At 45.4% G+C, this 6,672-nt stretch overlaps 1 protein-coding gene and 1 non-coding gene across 4 annotated transcripts in view; both read left to right on the top strand.

The window, feature by feature from the left end:
• Nucleotides 1-6,672, top strand: part of LOC105488339 (abhydrolase domain containing 2, acylglycerol lipase) — a 118,837-nt gene that overhangs the window by 30,400 nt on the left and 81,765 nt on the right. The gene's annotated exons all lie outside the window — the stretch shown is intronic.
• On the top strand, nt 4,326-4,389 carry LOC112427811 (U7 small nuclear RNA). The gene has a single exon (XR_003019552.1). It is a non-coding gene; the product is annotated as a U7 small nuclear RNA (small nuclear RNA).

The raw sequence follows: 6,672 nt of genomic DNA, 5'->3' as shown, positions 1-6,672 counted from the left end.
AGAGTCTCGCTCAGTCACCCAGGCTGGAGTACAGTGGCATGATCTCGACTCACTGCAACCTCCACCTCCCGGGTTTCAGCGATTCTGGTGTCTCAGCCTCTGGAGTAGCTGGAATTACAGGTGTGCTCTTTAGTAGAGACGGGGTATCGCCATGTTGGCCAGGCTGGTCTCGAACTCCTGACCTCAAGTGATCTGCCTGCCTCGGCCACCCAAAGTGCTGGGATTACAGGCATTAGCCACTGCACCTGCCCCCAGATCTGTATTTTGGAGACAGCAGGGGAGGGCTCTGCTTCTGATAGAAGAAACCATAGTTGTAAAATGAAGGGAGTCTACACTCTGTGTCACACATACTGTTTTCTTTCTTTTTTTTTTTTTTTTTGAGACAGAGTCTCACTGTGTTGCCCAGGCTGGAGTCCAGTGGCCGGATCTCAGCTCACTGCAGGCTCCGCCTCCCGGGTTTACGCCATTCTCCTGCCTCAGCCTCCCGAGTAGCTGGGACTACAGGTGCCCGCCACCTCACCCGTCTAGTTTTTTGTATTTTTTAGTAGAGATGGGTTAGCCAGGATGGTCTCGATCTCCTGACCTTGTGATCCGCCCATCTCGGCCTCCCAAAGTGCTGGGATTACAGGCTTGAGCCACCGTGCCCGGCCTACACATACTGTTTTCAAGAGATGCAGTGTTCACCTTTTCCCTGTGGATGTCTTCTGAATGACTGTGTCTTCCTCTGGGGCTCAGGCCACACCTCGTGCACAGTCGGTCTGAATTCGTCTCCTTTCTTGTCATGCTGCTTCACTCGCTTTGTACTTCTTGAAGCTTACTCCATTCTGCCTGTGCCTTCTCAGACTGCAGCTACTCAGGGAGATGTCTTCCTCAAGTGTGTCCCTTCAGCACATGACTAACGCAGCTGCTAAGACCCGATGGTGGTAGAAGCTCTTCCCTGCATCCTGATACCACCTCTCGTCCCCTCTCTTGGCTGTTGGGGACACTGGGTGAATGATTCTCTTCTAAGAGCAGACAAATGGGCAACCAACATCTGAGAGTTTGGGCCCCTGCTTTGTGTAGTTGTCTAGTTAATTTTCATATGCTGTTTGCCAAGGATGAACAGCTACCATTATGGGCTTTGGGTGTTTTGGGTGTTGACGTGTGGTATTCTTATGCAGTTTTCTCATAGTTGTGACGGTGATGCCATGACCCCAAGTCAAGAGATATGTTGCCTAATAGTGGTGGACACTATAAATGTCATCATATTGAATTTGGAACTGCCCCTGCTGAGGGGACTTTTCATTACAGTAGGCTTCACGGCCAGGCACAAGAGCAAGGACATGGTGTTCTTATATGCAGTGTTTGCAGTTAAAAATCAGCTCTGTAAAGGGTATGCATAGTATATGTTTTGAAAATCATCCAGTATTTTTCATAGTTGTATTTTGAATATTTCTTTCTTTCTTCTTTTTTTTTTTTTTGTTTTTGAGACAGAATCTCACTCTGTCCCCCAGGCTGGAGTGCAGTGGCATGATCTCAGCTCACTGTAACCTCCACCTCCCAGGTTCAAGCAATTCTCCTACCTTAGCCTCCCCAGTAGCTGGGACTACAGGCATGTGCCACCATGCCCGGCTAATTTTTGTATTTTTTGGTAGAGATGGGGTTTCACCATGTTGACGAGGCTGGTCTTGAACTCCTGACCTCAGGTGATCCACCTGCCTCAAAAGTGCTGGGATTACAAGCATGAGCCACAGCGCTCAGCCTGAATTTTTTTGATACTTAATTTAGATCAATAATTTCGACTGACTACTGAAATTTGCACTCACTTTCAGCTGTCAGTTTGGGTAGGACTGCTAGGCCCAGTTCTTTGGTCATCTCATTTTTAGAGAGCTCTTGAAAACCAAAGTATTTAAAACCCTGCAAGTTTCTGTGCAGATGAGTGCAAATTTCCACCCAGTATTGGTTCCTGAGTAATTAGAGGGAGGAAGCCATGCAAAAGCTGCTATTGCCCAGGCTCCAGGAAAGCATCATGTAAGGTTTGATTCCATACTAATTGTTCAAAGTGTAGAAGAAAGCTGATTGTGGCAGTTTTTACCTCCTTTTCTTTTTTTTCTTTTAAAAATAATCCAGAGACATTAAGCCCAATGGTTTCTCTTTGCTTTTTTCCCTCCCTGGCACATTTTCTTGATGAGTCTAAGGTGTGACCTCTACTGAAATGGCTCCCACCCACCTCCTTAGGAGGTGGAAGTGCATCCCCAGCCCCATCTCCTTGGACCTTGTGTCTGTGTTTAGAAAATTAGCATCAGCCTGAGCCAGGGGCATCAACATGGAGCTCCCTGGTCATTGGCTGATTGCCTGAACTAGGGAGGGGTGGAGGTCAGCCTAGGTTAAAGGCAGACCTGATGATCATTTAGGAGTTAGCTATGGTTTGAAGGTGTATGTGAAGGGACAAATTCTCCAGAACCAATTTACTTCCAAAGCCTCTGCTTTTGATGATAGGACCAGCCCTTTTAGAGCATGTTGGAGCATTGCTTAAGCAGCTAAATTCTAAACACCCGAGCAGTCTGACTTCAGCATGACAAATGACTAAAGGGCAAAATTCACTTTATTGCCCCTCCATCCTTCAACTCACCCCTTATTTCTGTTTTAGATTTTAATTTTAGGAATCACTGTATCCTGTGTTCATGTCTCATATCACCAAAATGTTTTCACATTACTACTCTCTTTTGTCCATGTTACTACTGCATTTGAAATTTATTGAGTACCTTTCATAGACATTATGCCATTCAGTCTTAACCAACCTTGAGGTTGGATTCATTTTTCCTTTCATTTTAGGGATGAGGAAACTGAGAGTAGCAGAGAGGGAAACTGAACCCAAACTGGAGTGTGACACCAGGTTGGCTGCCTTCTTATCTGTGGGGAAGTGAACAGGGACTTTTCTTGGGTACAGGTGAGAGAACTGAGGCAGAGGCCAGCCCCCGATGACAGTCCCTGGGTGACCTTTGTTTCCCATCTGACCTTCTTTCTGTTTCTGTCACTCCATTGGAAGTTACTGTCGCCCAAGGTCTTTTTCTGTGTCACATGTCTGTAACAAACTCCCATGTGTTGGAAGCTAAGGGCAGGAAACACGTCTGTTATGAGGGAAAGTGCTTCTCCTGGGACTTTGAAGATTTTTTTCCTACAAGGAAGGCTGTCTGCAGCCTTGACAACCACTCGCCTAGGCTGGAAAATTCTGTTAACTGATTTACAACAAGCTATTAATATTATTCAGTAATCCTGACCGCGGGTAGCTGGTTATGATGACATGTGCAGAATCAGGACATGTCCTCTTACTGTTCTGGTATAGAAAAAAAGTTCCTGTAATCCTAGCACTTTGGGAGGCCGAGACGGGCGGATCACGAGGTCAGGAGATCGAGACCATCCTGGCTAACACGGTGAAACCCCGTCTCTACTAAAAAAAATACAAAAAACTAGCCGGGCGAGGTGGCGGGCGCCTGTAGTCCCAGCTACTCGGGAGGCTGAGGCAGGAGAATGGCGTGAACCCGGGAGGCGGAGCTTGCAGTGAGCTGAGATCCGGCCACTGCACTCCAGCCTGGGCGACAGAGCGAGACTCCGTCTCAAAAAAAAAAAAAAAAAAAAAAAAAAAGAAAGAAAAAAAGTTGATGAAAGGTGAACATTGAAAGCATGCTTAAGGAGCAGGGATTACTGTTTTCCCCTCTCAGCATTAAAGTCAATTTGAAAATCTGTTTTAAGATGATATACCCAAAGATACATTATAAATGAATCTTTTAATGTCTGCAGGAAAACTTTGCTTCAGTGGGATGTTATGTCTCTTGTTCACTTAGAAACAGATCAATATTTACCTAGTGATTCATTTTTTGTTCTCACGAAGTGTTTACTTTTAGTGAAACGAGCAGACGCCCAGTTCAGAATTATGACAAAAATCTAGATAGTCACATAAATCTTTTTTTCTGAATAAAAACCTTAATGCATATTCATTTTCTTAAATAGAAAAGGTAGAGCACACAAAAATTACCAATAAATGTTATAGCTCTTTCTTTTTTCTTTTATGAGACAGAGTCTCACTCTGTCGCCCAGGCTGGAGTACAGTGGAGCGATCTCGGCTCACTGCAACCTCTGCTTCCGGGGTTCAAGCGATTCTCCTGCCTCAGCCTCCTGAGTAGCTGGGATTACAGGCATGTGCCACCACACCCAGCTAATTTTTGTATTTTTAGTAGAGACAGGGTTTCACCCTGTTGGTCAGGTTGGTCTCGAACTCCTGACCTCATGATCCACCTGCCTCGGCCTTCCAAAGTGCTGGGATTACAGGCGTGAGCCACCGTGCCTGGCTTTATAGCTCTTTTGGAATTTGTCTAACAGGTTTTTCAGTTTTTTCAGAAAACCTCCCACATGAAAAAAAAATTATAATTCTACCCAGAGATAACGCGCTATTAATATGTGGGCAATCATCCCTGTGGTTTTCCTTCTGCTTATACTTGCCCCCACAAAATCACGGTGATAGATATTGTTTGGTAACCTGCTTTCACCAAACCATGATGAACGTTGCCATGAACATTCACCCATGCTGCTACCTATCTACTCACATTTGATTTTTTATAGCTTCAGAATTCTGTCATTCATTCAAATTTCCTCATGGCTGCTGGCAACAGTTGGGTAGAGAAAGACCTTTGAATTGAAATTTGAACTAGGATGCAAACCTAGGTCTTCTACCTCTAAACTGGCCACAGAACCCCAGACAAAATGATAGCCCCTCTGGTCCTTGGTTTCCTTCTATGTAAAATGAAATAGGTATGTCTCCCATGGTGCCCTTCAGCACGGACATCTTCTGATTCTGGTACCTTTGCTTTGTTAGCAAGCATCAGAGTGGTCTTTTTAGGGGAAGGACCCTGGGAGAGTGTCCTTGACTGCAGGGTAAAGAGACTGGTTTTCTTGTGTGTTTGTCTTCTTCTGACTATTCCCAGCCCCCGTACTCCTGGACAGGCTGGCACTGTCTCCGTTTGACTTTTTTTTTAAAGTACTTTTTTAAGCTATCATTTACATACAGTAAAATATACAAATCTTAAGTATATAGCTCAGGGGCTTTTGTGTATGTATTCAGCTGTGTAATTACCAGTCCCTTGGGTGTTTCCAAACGTGTACTGTGACCTCCCTGCCTCTGACCCACCCGTCTGTCATAATACTACTCGAGTTGGCTTCCTCACGCAGGCCAGCAGCTGAGGCATGAACCTACCTGTCCAGCCTCATTACTCACAGCATTCTCTCATTGCCTGTGAAGTACCTGACCTTTGGGCTGTTGTCTCCCCACTATCCCAAATCCCCTCTTTTTTCTCAGCACAAAATGCCTCTTATCCTATAAGAAAACTTAAATAGCATCAATTCTGCTTTTAAGAGACAGAGTCTCACTCTGTTGCCCAGGCTGGAGTGCAGTAGTACAATCATAACTCACTGTCACCTCAAACTCCCGAGCTCAAGCTGTCTTCCTGCCTCAGTCTCCCAAGTAGCTGGGACTACAGGTGTGCACCACCATACCCAGCTAATTTTTAAGAAATTGTTATAGAGACAGAGTCTCATTATATTGCCCAGTCTGGTCTCAAACTTCTGGCCTTAAGCCATCCCTCCATCTTGGCCTCCCAAGGCGCTGGGATTTCAGGTGTGAGCCTCTGTGCCCTGCCCTAAATAGCACACATTCTGAGCTACTATTCTCTAACTTGCCCCCCTACTCCTCTTTAGCCAGAATGAGCCCTTCTTCCATCTTCCTACCATATTTCCCCAACATATAACTTCTGTGTTCATTTAAAATGTTCCATCTTGTTTTATGAGAATTTGTGTCTCTTTTCTTTATCACTGGAATGTATACCCCAAATCAAGAGCCACATACTTGGGGAGACAGAACAGGATTCCTGGTGGTTCCAAATCTCAAGTACAATGCTGTCCTGTATCTCATTTTCCATAAACAGGTATAAGTGAATGATGTTCTCATTTTGGCAGACGCCGTGTGTGCCTGCCCAGGAGAAACAAACTGCACTGTCTCCGGCTTGTTCAGTGGCACTCCAGGGAATCAGGTGTACCTTCAGCTCTGACAGAGCTTTGTTGATCTGGGAAGGCTCTACCTTGTTTCTGGAAGAAGATGGATTGTTTATGGTCTTAAATTAAGGCCGGACAATATTAGGCATATGCATAATGGCAGTTCACAGCCTCCACCCTTCCGTCTGGGCCTGGCTGAAGTTTTTATCACCAGGTCCCGGTTGGAAAGTAGACAGGCAGCAGGTGTCCTGTCTCTGGAAGCCTGCTATTAAAATGTACATACTCCCCTGTGGGAAGCGGGCTGCTGCTTTTTCACTCATTAGCAAGCTTGCCAGTATGGGCTGTCTTACAGCTAAAGCTGAAGGCATTTAGGAGGAGTGTGATGGAGGGCTTAGCTAATAGACAGGCCTAAAAACAAAGAGTTGAGTTTTCTTCACTGGATCCAAGAGACATCTAGAAGCCCCTGCAGAGTCCAGAGAAGGGAGGCAGTGTGATGAAGACCACAGCCACATGTGTGTGGGTACTTTCTTCCCCAGAGATGAAAATGTAATCGCTTTCTTCTGCAACCAGCTGCCACCTGTATTAGTAAGAACGGGACATTATTGTTCTCTGTGGATTTGAGAGACACCTGAAACTTAGGAGTGAGGG

Source organism: Macaca nemestrina, chromosome 7 (genome assembly GCF_043159975.1).
Source record: "Macaca nemestrina isolate mMacNem1 chromosome 7, mMacNem.hap1, whole genome shotgun sequence".
Classification (NCBI taxonomy): Eukaryota; Metazoa; Chordata; class Mammalia; order Primates; family Cercopithecidae; genus Macaca; species Macaca nemestrina.
Note: the sequence above shows the minus strand (reverse complement) of the source record. Positions and strands in the feature narration are given on the sequence as shown.